The 12,379-nt window shown below is 37.2% G+C and overlaps 1 protein-coding gene across 1 annotated transcript in view; it reads left to right on the top strand.

The window, feature by feature from the left end:
* Nucleotides 1-12,379, top strand: part of LOC149085661 (nephrin-like) — a 136,588-nt gene that overhangs the window by 66,115 nt on the left and 58,094 nt on the right. The gene's annotated exons all lie outside the window — the stretch shown is intronic.

The raw sequence follows: 12,379 nt of genomic DNA, 5'->3' as shown, positions 1-12,379 counted from the left end.
AGCCCTGTTAAACGCAATTAAATCACCGGAATAAAAAAAATGGATTGTGCTAAACTAATTCACTAAACAGCCCGTGAATTACTCAGAGGTGATTTAATTAATCCGATTCGTTTTAATTAGCGTATTATTTTTTATGTACTTTTTCTTGAATTTCGAGAGTTTTCGGGTCAAGTACTTATAAATAATAGTATCAATAAAAGAACCATTATACAACAAGTCCGATGTAACGAGTACGACGTATAACGAGAATCTCACTATTACGAGTAATTCGCAAGTGATTGTCAAAGAGCTAAGATACAAAAAATATTCGCTTATACCGAGTTGTTTACGAATGACAATCAGAACACATTCGCTATAACAACAACGGAGATTATAGAAAAGCATGTTTCCCTTTCATTAAGAAATATGCTTAAAATGGAGACATTTTGAAATCACATTTTTTTAAAAATCTCTTCACCGTATTCGCAGGTGTTTATAAACGGAGCATGTCAGTACCTCTTCAAAGATAAAAAGATCACATGCTGTATCTTATCTTCTTGCAATCTATAAAGGAAATGAGAAAACGCGTCACTTTCTCTGTAGGTGTGTTGGTTGGCTAGTTGGGACAAGACCTCTGGTTTTGACATCGTTGTTATTTCCCTTGAAAAATCCTTCTTCCCCTCGTCTTTGCTTTGAATTTTCCGAAACTAAACACAGGGCAAAAGACCTTAATCATTTTCTCTGCCTTAAATATTATTGGGCACTTTTACAGTGCAAAGGATTCTTCAGTTGCACAAACTGCTGCATTCAATAAAGTGCAAATTATTGTTAAAAATCATCATTGTGTATGAATGAGCAGGAAACTCTAGATTGCTAGTTCAGTGGAAAAAGTTCAAAATGAAAGGAAAAATAAAGGTACATTTATCTAGTTCGTTTTTTCCCCCATTTATGTTTCTGCAGTGCAAAAAACTAAAATTTTTTAATAACGAGAATTCTAATATTTGTAATGACAAATTTTCCAATGATTGCGAACTGTGGTTATAACGGACCTCTACTGTATCGTTTGTGCTGTGCCTTCCTGATAAGAGAACAGAATATAATTAAGTTACAGTTCAATCTCTCGATAACGAATACCATGGCGACGAAATTTTTGTCCGTCTCATGGCAAACGCCCCATTTTATATCGGGGTGTCCGTTGATAGAGAAATACATTCTGTCCCCATTCCACAGCATTTAACCCTTTGTTGCCCAGTGTTCCACCTCATGGAACACCCAACTTGACCAGCTTCTCAAACCGTTAAATTCAGTTATAAATATATAAAAGTAGGTTTACCATTTACTTTGAACTTTCCTTTTCTATCATAGAACACACCATCAGAAAAAAGCAATCCATGATCTTCAGCTGTGACGCGTTATTTAAAAATCCTCGTATTTACAAGAGATGTTTTATATTTTTTTGTGATTACAGAATTTTACCCGCGTACTCCTTTAAGCCTAAGTAGACAGCCTACAACTTTTTTGTTGCAATTTCAACTTTAAAGGGTTGTGTGCCGTAGAGTGTTAAGAGGAAGTGTAAGATATGAAGGTTTCACTGTACATACACGTATGAATAAATTGGCGGTATTCCCATTATTGCTGTTATATTTTGATACTTTCAATTTCAAGTTTCCCTCTTTTTTTCTCATTCTGATGCAACTCGTTTCCGTTTGACAGCCCTATTAAACGTAATTAAACCAAGGAATAAAAAAAATAATGAATTGTGCCAAACTAATTTAGTAAACAGCCTGTAAATTACTCTGAGGTGATTTAATTAATGAGATCCATTTTAATTAGAGTATTGTTTTTATGCACTTTTTTTTTAAATTACGTGATTCCACATCAAGTACTTATAATTGATATTGTATTAGGAGGATAGGAGGAGTTTATTCCGAGGTTTTCACATATTAAATACGGTGAACCTTGATTAAATTAGTACGCTCTTTATAAATCAGTGTCGTCATTAATTTTTTCAATTATTTTTCTCCACGTGGATTCATTCGAAGTATTTTATCTCGAGTGGTAATCGGGAGTATGAAATGATGAATTGATATTTCATTTATATTTTGTTTTTTACGTCGGATGATGTGCAGTAACCATTTCTCATTCGGCGATTAAATTTGATTATTGTAATTTATTGGTAAATCGGTAATAAAGAACGAAATACTTCTCCGGAAAATTGTTAGGAATTGAATTTACGAATTCATCTTCGCATCAGTCAGCTGTTGAAACATTCGTATGGGTAGCGAAGAGTGACATCATTCTTGGATACTGAAGTTAGACTTCACTCTGATGAAGGTACATTTTTACTGAGCGTGGTAGAAATTTAGGTAGCACGTTTATATAAAATGGGATTAGAATTTGTAGATATTTTGCTCCACATGCCGAGTCAGTCAAATTTTCAGTTTAATACGTATGGGTGTACGCAGGATCGACTTTCGGTGGGAAACAAGAAATCTCCTCAGAGAAATTTTGAGTTACCTACCACATCAATAAGCGTTTTAAATTGATTACGGTAGCATATAAAAGGTACGATAATATTTAAAGTAAGTACTCAATAATATTTAAAAATTTTGATCATCTGGAGGAGAAAAAATTTCCCCATATAAAAAATTTACGCATTAGTAATAATTGAATGCAAATTCATTGAGCCATCAATGATTTATTATCTGGATTTTTTTTTTTCGCTTTTGCGCGTGTAATACCATATTCCCCCGTATTTGTTGGCATGCAGCGAAATATCGAGGGGCAGCCGCATGCCGGAAATGCCCGTATCATCAACATGCCGTGAAATTTGAATCACAGATTCTGGAAAATTCTCACGTCTTTATTAAAAAAAACCATTGGATTCGCTGAATGTATACTGGAGTCCTTATTAAACCTCGCAATTAGGACTAGAATATGTGGACTAGCCACCAAAGTTTCAAAAATCTTGTGTTTCTCCAGTTTGGGGTGGCATGCCGGTTAAATGCGGAGGAATAACTATCTCAAAACATTTCAGGACCTCGAACTTTCGAATAAACGGAAAAATCAAGTATTACGATCATTGATATCAGCGAACTTTCGCTAAATTTTTACGGAGTAAAGCTTTTTGCATTACACAATATATAGGGGGAGGCGAAAAATTCTCAAATTCACGATTTCTTTATTTAAAATAGAGCGTATAAAGATTTTGATTTTTAAATTGCCCCTAAATATTTTTGCAAAATTAACCATCACAGAATTTTTTTTGATATTGATCTTTCATAATTTGTCAGAATTTCAAAACGAACCATAGAATTGTTATTTTTATATTTTAAACAATACTTTAATATGTAATAGATGAAATGCATCTAGAAACGTACCTTTTTTTTTAATATTGCTGTAAGGATTAGTAATTAGCGTCACTGACAGACATTGGTGATGGTAATACGATTGTTTAAATGCGACGTAATGATAAATTAAAATAAAAATATAGTTTATGATGCAAAGAAAAGAGTAATATCAATCAAGTTTACTCCCGAAAACTTACTGCTATCGGAACTTAAAAAAAAAAAGAACTTTATCATTTTGGCATTTGTGATGATTTCAAAATTCATGTTTAATGCTGAATAAATTTGCAATACAATCCATATGAACAGTAAAACAAAAGCAAAGTAGGTTAATCGCTTTATTTCCCTCATATAACTTATGAGAAAGGATTGATTATTATTCTAGACCTCGAGTTAGTCCCATCATATTAACGACCGCTATTTACAATGCCACAGCGCATCGCTTTCAAACCAAGGGAGATTCATGGATTCATGTACATAAATAAAAATATATAGATACAAATAATTATATCATCTCCAATCTCTTTTATCCAAGAGGAAAAACTTAGACTGCTCAGGCATTGATGTTGATATAAGCTGTCTACGCCTCGGCCAAAGTCGCAGTAAATCTTTTCAAAGGGCCTCTTTTGCGAGACTGTCTTTTCAATTTGCCTTTGGTTCCTGTGTATTGTCCAACTGCCATCTGCAGGAGAGTTCGCAACCGCATTCACTTTTTTCTAGTATATGATGTGAAAAGGGAGGTTGAGGAAGAGAAGTTGAATGTTGGTTGGTTGTAGGTCGGTCGGGAAAAAAAAAAGAAATCCGGAAAGACCCCATTCCCAGCATTATTTCTATCGGGAAATCTCGATAGGATCATCATATTTTTCTCGAGATCTTTCTAAAGAACGACGATATAACGCCGAGACGTTATTAAAAGTAAGAAATAGGTTTGAGGTTCGATCAATTCGCCTGAATGATAACCGAAAATAGAAAACAAAAACTGAAATATTAATCGAGAAATTCCGAAAATTACTGGTTATACCGACAAAGCTTTTTTCCCCAAGATACTGCTTATGGCTTTTGAACGGTAAATGGAGAAAAAGAAATGCATTGGGAATTAATGAAGATTAGACAATTGAAATCAATAATAACCACAATCTTAGAGCTTCAATCAGGATGAAGTGTTTCTTTGATAACCGAACGAAATAACTTGGTACGGGTTTTACTAACTTTAATTGAAACAACTCAATGTATTCATTCTTAATTGATAGGCGAGAACTATTTTCATTTCAATACTTTTAATCGGAGGTATCCATTAACGGAGGAACTCGGTTCATTTTTTTTTCGTTACATACTTGAACGAAATCTGACCTGAAATCTTGTAATAACGATGCTCATTATTATTATACTGAATTCAGAATGAAGACATCTTATTCACGTTAATTTGGAAAATTTAACCTTTTCAATAATGTCTTGCATTTCTTGTGTCTTAAACGTAGAAACGTTAACGTTTCTTTTGTCCGTTTGAACTTATTTGATTTTTCCTAACTAATCAAACCTAGTGGCACTGATAAAAAGAACCATTACGTTGTTCCTATTGAGCCTTGATAAGAGAGAATAATTAAGTTTCAGTGGGACCTTCCGATATCGAATACCATGAGATCGAAATTTTTGTCCGCTAAATGGGAATATGCGTTGTAGCAAAATACACTCATTGCCATAAAAATTTGCGCACCAAGAAATAATTGTGGGATCGAAACGAAAGTTGGCCTGAAAGTACATGTCGGGCAGATATGCAAATGATTAGAAATGCAGCGTGTTTGCGCATTGCGTAATGCCACTAGAGGGCGTTAAACTTCGTTCTCCTTGGAGTATAAAACAGGTAAGCAGAGCTTGCTGGAGTGTATTTAATCGTTTGCAAAGGAAATGCTGAGGTAGACATGCCGTTACGCCGCCGTCGAAGACCATATGAGCAGTTGTCAGAGTTCGATAGGGGAAGAATCATCGGGATGATGGAAGCTGGGTGGTCAGCTCGGCGAGTAGCTCGTCAACTAGGCCGTTCTGATTTTACTGTGAGGAGGTGTTGGGGCCAGTGGACAGAAGAGACGTCATTTACACGGCGACCAGGTTCAGGACGCCCTCGACAGACCAGTCGTCGAGAAGACCGTCGTCACATCATCCGAAACGCACGCGTAGAGCCAACTGCCTCATTGGCCGCTATCCAGACACAGGCAGCAGCTTCACTACGGGCCCCTGTGTCTTCCCGAACCATCGCAAGGCGCCTGGCTGAAGGACATCTGGTATCGCGGCGCCCATTACGTGTGCTGCCAATGACATCCACCCACCAACGCCTCCGTTTGGAGTGGTGTCGAGCACGACGGGATTGGACTGCAACGGAATGGAACCAGGTCGTCTTCAGCGACGAATCGAGATTCAACTTGAGCAGTGATGACAATCGTGTTCGTATGTGGAGGCCCCGTGGTGAACGCTTCAATCCTGCCTTCGCTTTACAGCGACACACCGCTCCCACAGCTGGTGTCATGGTATGGGGGGCCATTGCTTACGATACACGGTCACCCCTAATATTGTTCCATGGCACAATGACAGCCCAGCGGTACGTCCATAACATCCTTCAGCCACATGTGTTGCTACTCATGGCAGGGCTCCCAGGAGCCGTCAAACCGAAAGATACCCAGGCCACATCGCCATATGGCAATATCGGCTCATTGTCCACACGGACTGGATACCTCTGGCAATTTATTCATAAAAAGCATACATTACAAAATATACATTACAATCATAACAACTACAAAATCATAATCTAAGTGTAAAATCAATTGCGAGATCACAAATCTACGTATACAATTGGAAATCAAGCATATAATCCTATTTATTCCATATTAAATCTTAATTCGAATATAAAGTCCTAAATCACATATTGAAATCAGTAACAAAAATCAGATAAAATTCATAATCGATTTCATCCTCAATTTAAATCGGTCGATTTCCATGACATTATACTGGTCTTGTGCTATCAGTCAGTCTTCTTTGTAGTTGATCAGTTTCTTTTTTCTTTGTGAGCGGCGAGGTGGTGCAGTTTGTACTTGTGCTATAGGCTGATAAGGCGTCCGTGGGATCACTTTGTCTTCATTGTCTTCTATCCATCTAATTATTTTCTTGACTTTATTTATTCTACTTTTGTTTTTAAAAATCTCTCTGATCCAGAGTGTGGCATTTTCAGCAGCGGGCACAGCCATGTGCTTTAGATGTGCAGTTAATTTACATGTTGTCAAGTAATGGATGGGAGTGCCGATTTCACCATAAAGGCAATGATCTGTTCCTCGTTTTTTGAAGCGGTGAAGGTAATTTGGAAAAGGTCCGTGATTGGTTGTAAAAAATACAAGTTTTCTGCTCCAATTTTTTGCATTGTATGAAACTTTTAGTACTATTTTGTGGACACTTCTTCCAGTTTTGGTATCATTCCATCGGGTTTGCCATAGATTGAGTATTTCTTTTCTTGCCTTTTGTTTCGCTGTTGATGATGGTAATAATATTTTAATTGAATGGGCGCCATTGATTGTCGCTGCTTTGGCTATTGCGTCTGCTTCTTCGTTCCCCCACTCACCCACGTGCGCTTTGATCCAAGATATGCGAATTTGTGGGTTCTTGTGGAGGACCTGCCGAATTTCCCTAGCCATAGTACGGATGGTCATCGGGTTCTGTATTGCATATATACTTGAAAGGCTATCGCTATAGATTATAGACGCTTGTTGGAATTCTTGAGCTTTTATGGTTGCCATGTATAACGCTAGTAATTCAGCTTGAAAGATATTATTGTCGTTTTCTAGCTTACTACTCCAGCACTCGATGATCTTATGATCTTTCGCTACTACATATGCTGATGCTGTTCCGGAGCTAGTTTTCGAGCCACCTGTGTACATATGAGTTCTTTGGCCTGCTATTTCTTTGTTCTGGTTATTCCCGATAGATACTTGGTGTTGATGCAGGTCTTCCGATGGGTGGATAGTTATTTGTTTTTCCCGTCTCTGATACTCTTCTGGAGCAAAGTTTAATGCACCAATCTTTGCTGGTCGGTGTAGACGTAACAATAGACCCATTTGTGCTTCATAATTCATCCATAGGCTCCAAGGCGGACAACCTGTAATGACATATAATGCGCTACTTGGTGTTGTGTGGTACGCTCCTGTGATATATAATAGTAAATTACGTTGGGCTGAGTCTAATTTCTGTTGCATGGAGTTGGTTGCACCTGCGTACCAAATAGGTGTTGCGTAAGCCATTATTCGTGTTGCTATTGTCCAATAGAGAACTCGTCCAATAGAAGATGTCTCAGGACATCATACGGAACTTGTATGCCTCAATGCCGGCTCGTATCGCATCGTGCATTTGCGCTAGAGGGGGTCCAACAGAGTACTAAAACTTCTGTTCATCTGTACTTTTTTCTGCAATAAATGATTCTTTTTCTTGGATTTTCTAATCACTTACTTATATCAACGTAGTACTTACATGTGTAAAATTTCGTTTCATTTTGACGAATTCTTCTAGGTGCGCAAATTTTTATGGCAATGAGCGTACACTGAGGTCCTATTCCACAGCCTATAAAACTGTCTGTTACGGAGAGGTGTTCACTATGAAGGTCCCACTGTACATATACGTATGAAAAAAGGCATAAATCAAGAGAAAATGATAATTTTCCTCCAAATATTTAATAATGGGGACATTATCTCCAGGAGCAACTTTTTTATGACATTATTCCATTTTTTTCCTAGGATATGAATTAATTATTGCAGATGATCAAATATAGTGTATTTGGCTCCAATGCCTTATACATTTTAGACATTACAGGCCAAATTGAAAATTTTCATGATCCTCGCGGACCGTCAAGTATCACATAAAGTGATATTTTTAATTCCAACATCACATGGTATTGTTGTAACGAAGTCGTGCATGGTGCCGTATCGGATGGACCAACGGGCACAAATTACGCAAGAGCCTTAAATTATTAGACAGATAAATAATTACTCTGATGAATTATTTGTTTCATAAAGTATGGATTTTCATTTATTCGGAAACCATCTATATCGTTGAATTGAAATTTTTTTTAAATATTATTTGTATTTGTTTAAAAAAAAATTATATATTCAAAAAAAAAAAAAACTTATCTGAAATAATCTCTTTCATTTATCCTTAAATACCTGATTTTTTTTGAGCTGCTAATTTTTTCCCCCACAATAACTGTATGTATGGAAAACCGGAGAAATCATTTAAACAAATTAAATTTCGAATTGTACTTGCTCACACAGGGCATTATTGAAGATGCCGCACAGAGCCTCAAAAATTGCACACAAAATAATTGCATTGAATTAATATTAATTTCCAAATATATAACTGCCTTCTTGCGTGATTCAAACTACAGTAAGAAAAAAAACTTCCAGGTAAAAAAAATGATTTTCGTAATGGGAAAAAAACAGCCACACATGACCTGACACAGAAAATTGTTGGCGTTAATTGAGACATCTAGCAGCAAATTCAAAATAGCAAGTGCAAAGTATTCGAAATATGGTTCCCATGTAGCAAGTGCAAAGTATTCAAAATATGGTCCCCATGTAGCAAGTGCAAAGTATTCGAAATATGGTTCCCATGCAGCAAGTGCAAAGTATTCGAAATGTAGCAAGTGCAAAGTATTCGAAATATGGTTCCCATGTAGCAAGTGCAAAGTATTCGAAATATGGTTCCCATGTAGCAAGTGCAAAGTATTCGAAATATGGTTCCCATGTAGCAAGTGCAAAGTATTCGAAATGTAGCAAGTGCAAAGTATTCGAAATATGGTTCCCATGTAGCAAGTGCAAAGTATTCGAAATATGGTTCCCATGTAGCAAGTGCAAAGTATTCGAAATATGGTTCCCATGCAGCAAGTGCAAAGTATTCGAAATATGGTTCCCATGTAGCAAGTGCAAAGTATTCGAAATATGGTTCCCATGTAGCAAGTGCAAAGTATTCGAAATATGGTTCCCATGTAGCAAGTACAAAGTATTCGAAATATGGTTCCCATGTAGCAAGTGCAAAGTATTCGAAATATGGTCCCCATGTAGCAAGTGCAAAGTATTCGAAATATGGTTCCCATGTAGCAAGTGCAAAGTATTCGAAATGTAGCAAGTGCAAAGTATTCGAAATATGGTTCCCATGTAGCAAGTGCAAAGTATTCGAAATATGGTTCCCATGTAGCAAGTGCAAAGTATTCGAAATGTAGCAAGTGCAAAGTATTCGAAATGTAGCAAGTGCAAAGTATTCGAAATATGGTTCCCATGTAGCAAGTGCAAAGTATTCGAAATATGGTCCCCATGTAGCAAGTGCAAAGTATTCGAAATGTAGCAAGTGCAAAGTATTCGAAATGTAGCAAGTGCAAAGTATTCGAAATGTAGCAAGTGCAAAGTATTCGAAATGTAGCAAGTGCAAAGTATTCGAAATGTAGCAAGTGCAAAGTATTCGAAATATGGTTCCCATGTAGCAAGTGCAAAGTATTCGAAATATGGTTCCCATGTAGCAAGTGCAAAGTATTCGAAATATGGTCCCCATGTAGCAAGTGCAAAGTATTCGAAATATGGTTCCCATGCAGCAAGTGCAAAGTATTCGAAATATGGTTCCCATGCAGCAAGTGCAAAGTATTCGAAATGTAGCAAGTGCAAAGTATTCGAAATGTAGCAAGTGCAAAGTATTCGAAATGTAGCAAGTGCAAAGTATTCGAAATATGGTTCCCATGTAGCAAGTGCAAAGTATTCGAAATATGGTTCCCATGCAGCAAGTGCAAAGTATTCGAAATATGGTTCCCATGTAGCAAGTGCAAAGTATTCGAAATATGGTTCCCATGTAGCAAGTGCAAAGTATTCGAAATATGGTTCCCATGTAGCAAGTACAAAGTATTCGAAATATGGTTCCCATGTAGCAAGTGCAAAGTATTCGAAATATGGTCCCCATGTGGCAAGTGCAAAGTATTCGAAATATGGTTCCCATGTAGCAAGTGCAAAGTATTCGAAATGTAGCAAGTGCAAAGTATTCGAAATATGGTTCCCATGTAGCAAGTGCAAAGTATTCGAAATATGGTTCCCATGTAGCAAGTGCAAAGTATTCGAAATGTAGCAAGTGCAAAGTATTCGAAATGTAGCAAGTGCAAAGTATTCGAAATGTAGCAAGTGCAAAGTATTCGAAATATGGTTCCCATGTAGCAAGTGCAAAGTATTCGAAATATGGTCCCCATGTAGCAAGTGCAAAGTATTCGAAATGTAGCAAGTGCAAAGTATTCGAAATGTAGCAAGTGCAAAGTATTCGAAATGTAGCAAGTGCAAAGTATTCGAAATGTAGCAAGTGCAAAGTATTCGAAATGTAGCAAGTGCAAAGTATTCGAAATATGGTTCCCATGTAGCAAGTGCAAAGTATTCGAAATATGGTTCCCATGTAGCAAGTGCAAAGTATTCGAAATATGGTCCCCATGTAGCAAGTGCAAAGTATTCGAAATATGGTTCCCATGCAGCAAGTGCAAAGTATTCGAAATATGGTTCCCATGCAGCAAGTGCAAAGTATTCGAAATGTAGCAAGTGCAAAGTATTCGAAATGTAGCAAGTGCAAAGTATTCGAAATGTAGCAAGTGCAAAGTATTCGAAATATGGTTCCCATGTAGCAAGTGCAAAGTATTCGAAATATGGTTCCCATGTAGCAAGTGCAAAGTATTCGAAATATGGTTCCCATGCAGTAAGTGCAAAGTATTCGAAATATGGTTCCCATGTAGCAAGTGCAAAGTATTCGAAATATGGTTCCCATGTAGCAAGTGCAAAGTATTCGAAATATGGTTCCCATGTAGCAAGTACAAAATATTCGAAATATGGTTCCCATGTAGCAAGTGCAAAGTATTCGAAATATGGTCCCCATGTGGCAAGTGCAAAGTATTCGAAATATGGTTCCCATGTAGCAAGTGCAAAGTATTCGAAATATGGTTCCCATGTAGCAAGTGCAAAGTATTCGAAATGTAGCAAGTGCAAAGTATTCGAAATATGGTTCCCATGTAGCAAGTGCAAAGTATTCGAAATATGGTTCCCATGTAGCAAGTGCAAAGTATTCGAAATGTAGCAAGTGCAAAGTATTCGAAATGTAGCAAGTGCAAAGTATTCGAAATGTAGCAAGTGCAAAGTATTCGAAATATGGTTCCCATGTAGCAAGTGCAAAGTATTCGAAATATGGTCCCCATGTAGCAAGTGCAAAGTATTCGAAATGTAGCAAGTGCAAAGTATTCGAAATGTAGCAAGTGCAAAGTATTCGAAATGTAGCAAGTGCAAAGTATTCGAAATGTAGCAAGTGCAAAGTATTCGAAATGTAGCAAGTGCAAAGTATTCGAAATATGGTTCCCATGTAGCAAGTGCAAAGTATTCGAAATATGGTTCCCATGTAGCAAGTGCAAAGTATTCGAAATATGGTCCCCATGTAGCAAGTGCAAAGTATTCGAAATATGGTTCCCATGCAGCAAGTGCAAAGTATTCGAAATATGGTTCCCATGCAGCAAGTGCAAAGTATTCGAAATGTAGCAAGTGCAAAGTATTCGAAATGTAGCAAGTGCAAAGTATTCGAAATATGGTTCCCATGTAGCAAGTGCAAAGTATTCGAAATATGGTTCCCATGTAGCAAGTGCAAAGTATTCGAAATATGGTTCCCATGCAGCAAGTGCAAAGTATTCGAAATATGGTTCCCATGTAGCAAGTGCAAAGTATTCGAAATATGGTTCCCATGTAGCAAGTGCAAAGTATTCGAAATATGGTTCCCATGTAGCAAGTACAAAGTATTCGAAATATGGTTCCCATGTAGCAAGTGCAAAGTATTCGAAATATGGTCCCCATGTGGCAAGTGCAAAGTATTCGAAATATGGTTCCCATGTAGCAAGTGCAAAGTATTCGAAATGTAGCAAGTGCAAAGTATTCGAAATGTAGCAAGTGCAAAGTATTCGAAATATGGTTCCCATGTAGCAAGTGCAAAGTATTCGAAATATGGTTCCCATGTAGCAAGTGCAA

Source organism: Pholcus phalangioides, unplaced genomic scaffold (assembly GCF_987345545.1).
Source record: "Pholcus phalangioides strain wild (caught in Gottingen) unplaced genomic scaffold, Ppha-v1.0 ptg000006l_1, whole genome shotgun sequence".
Classification (NCBI taxonomy): Eukaryota; Metazoa; Arthropoda; class Arachnida; order Araneae; family Pholcidae; genus Pholcus; species Pholcus phalangioides.
This window is presented reverse-complemented; position numbering and strand designations above follow the sequence as displayed.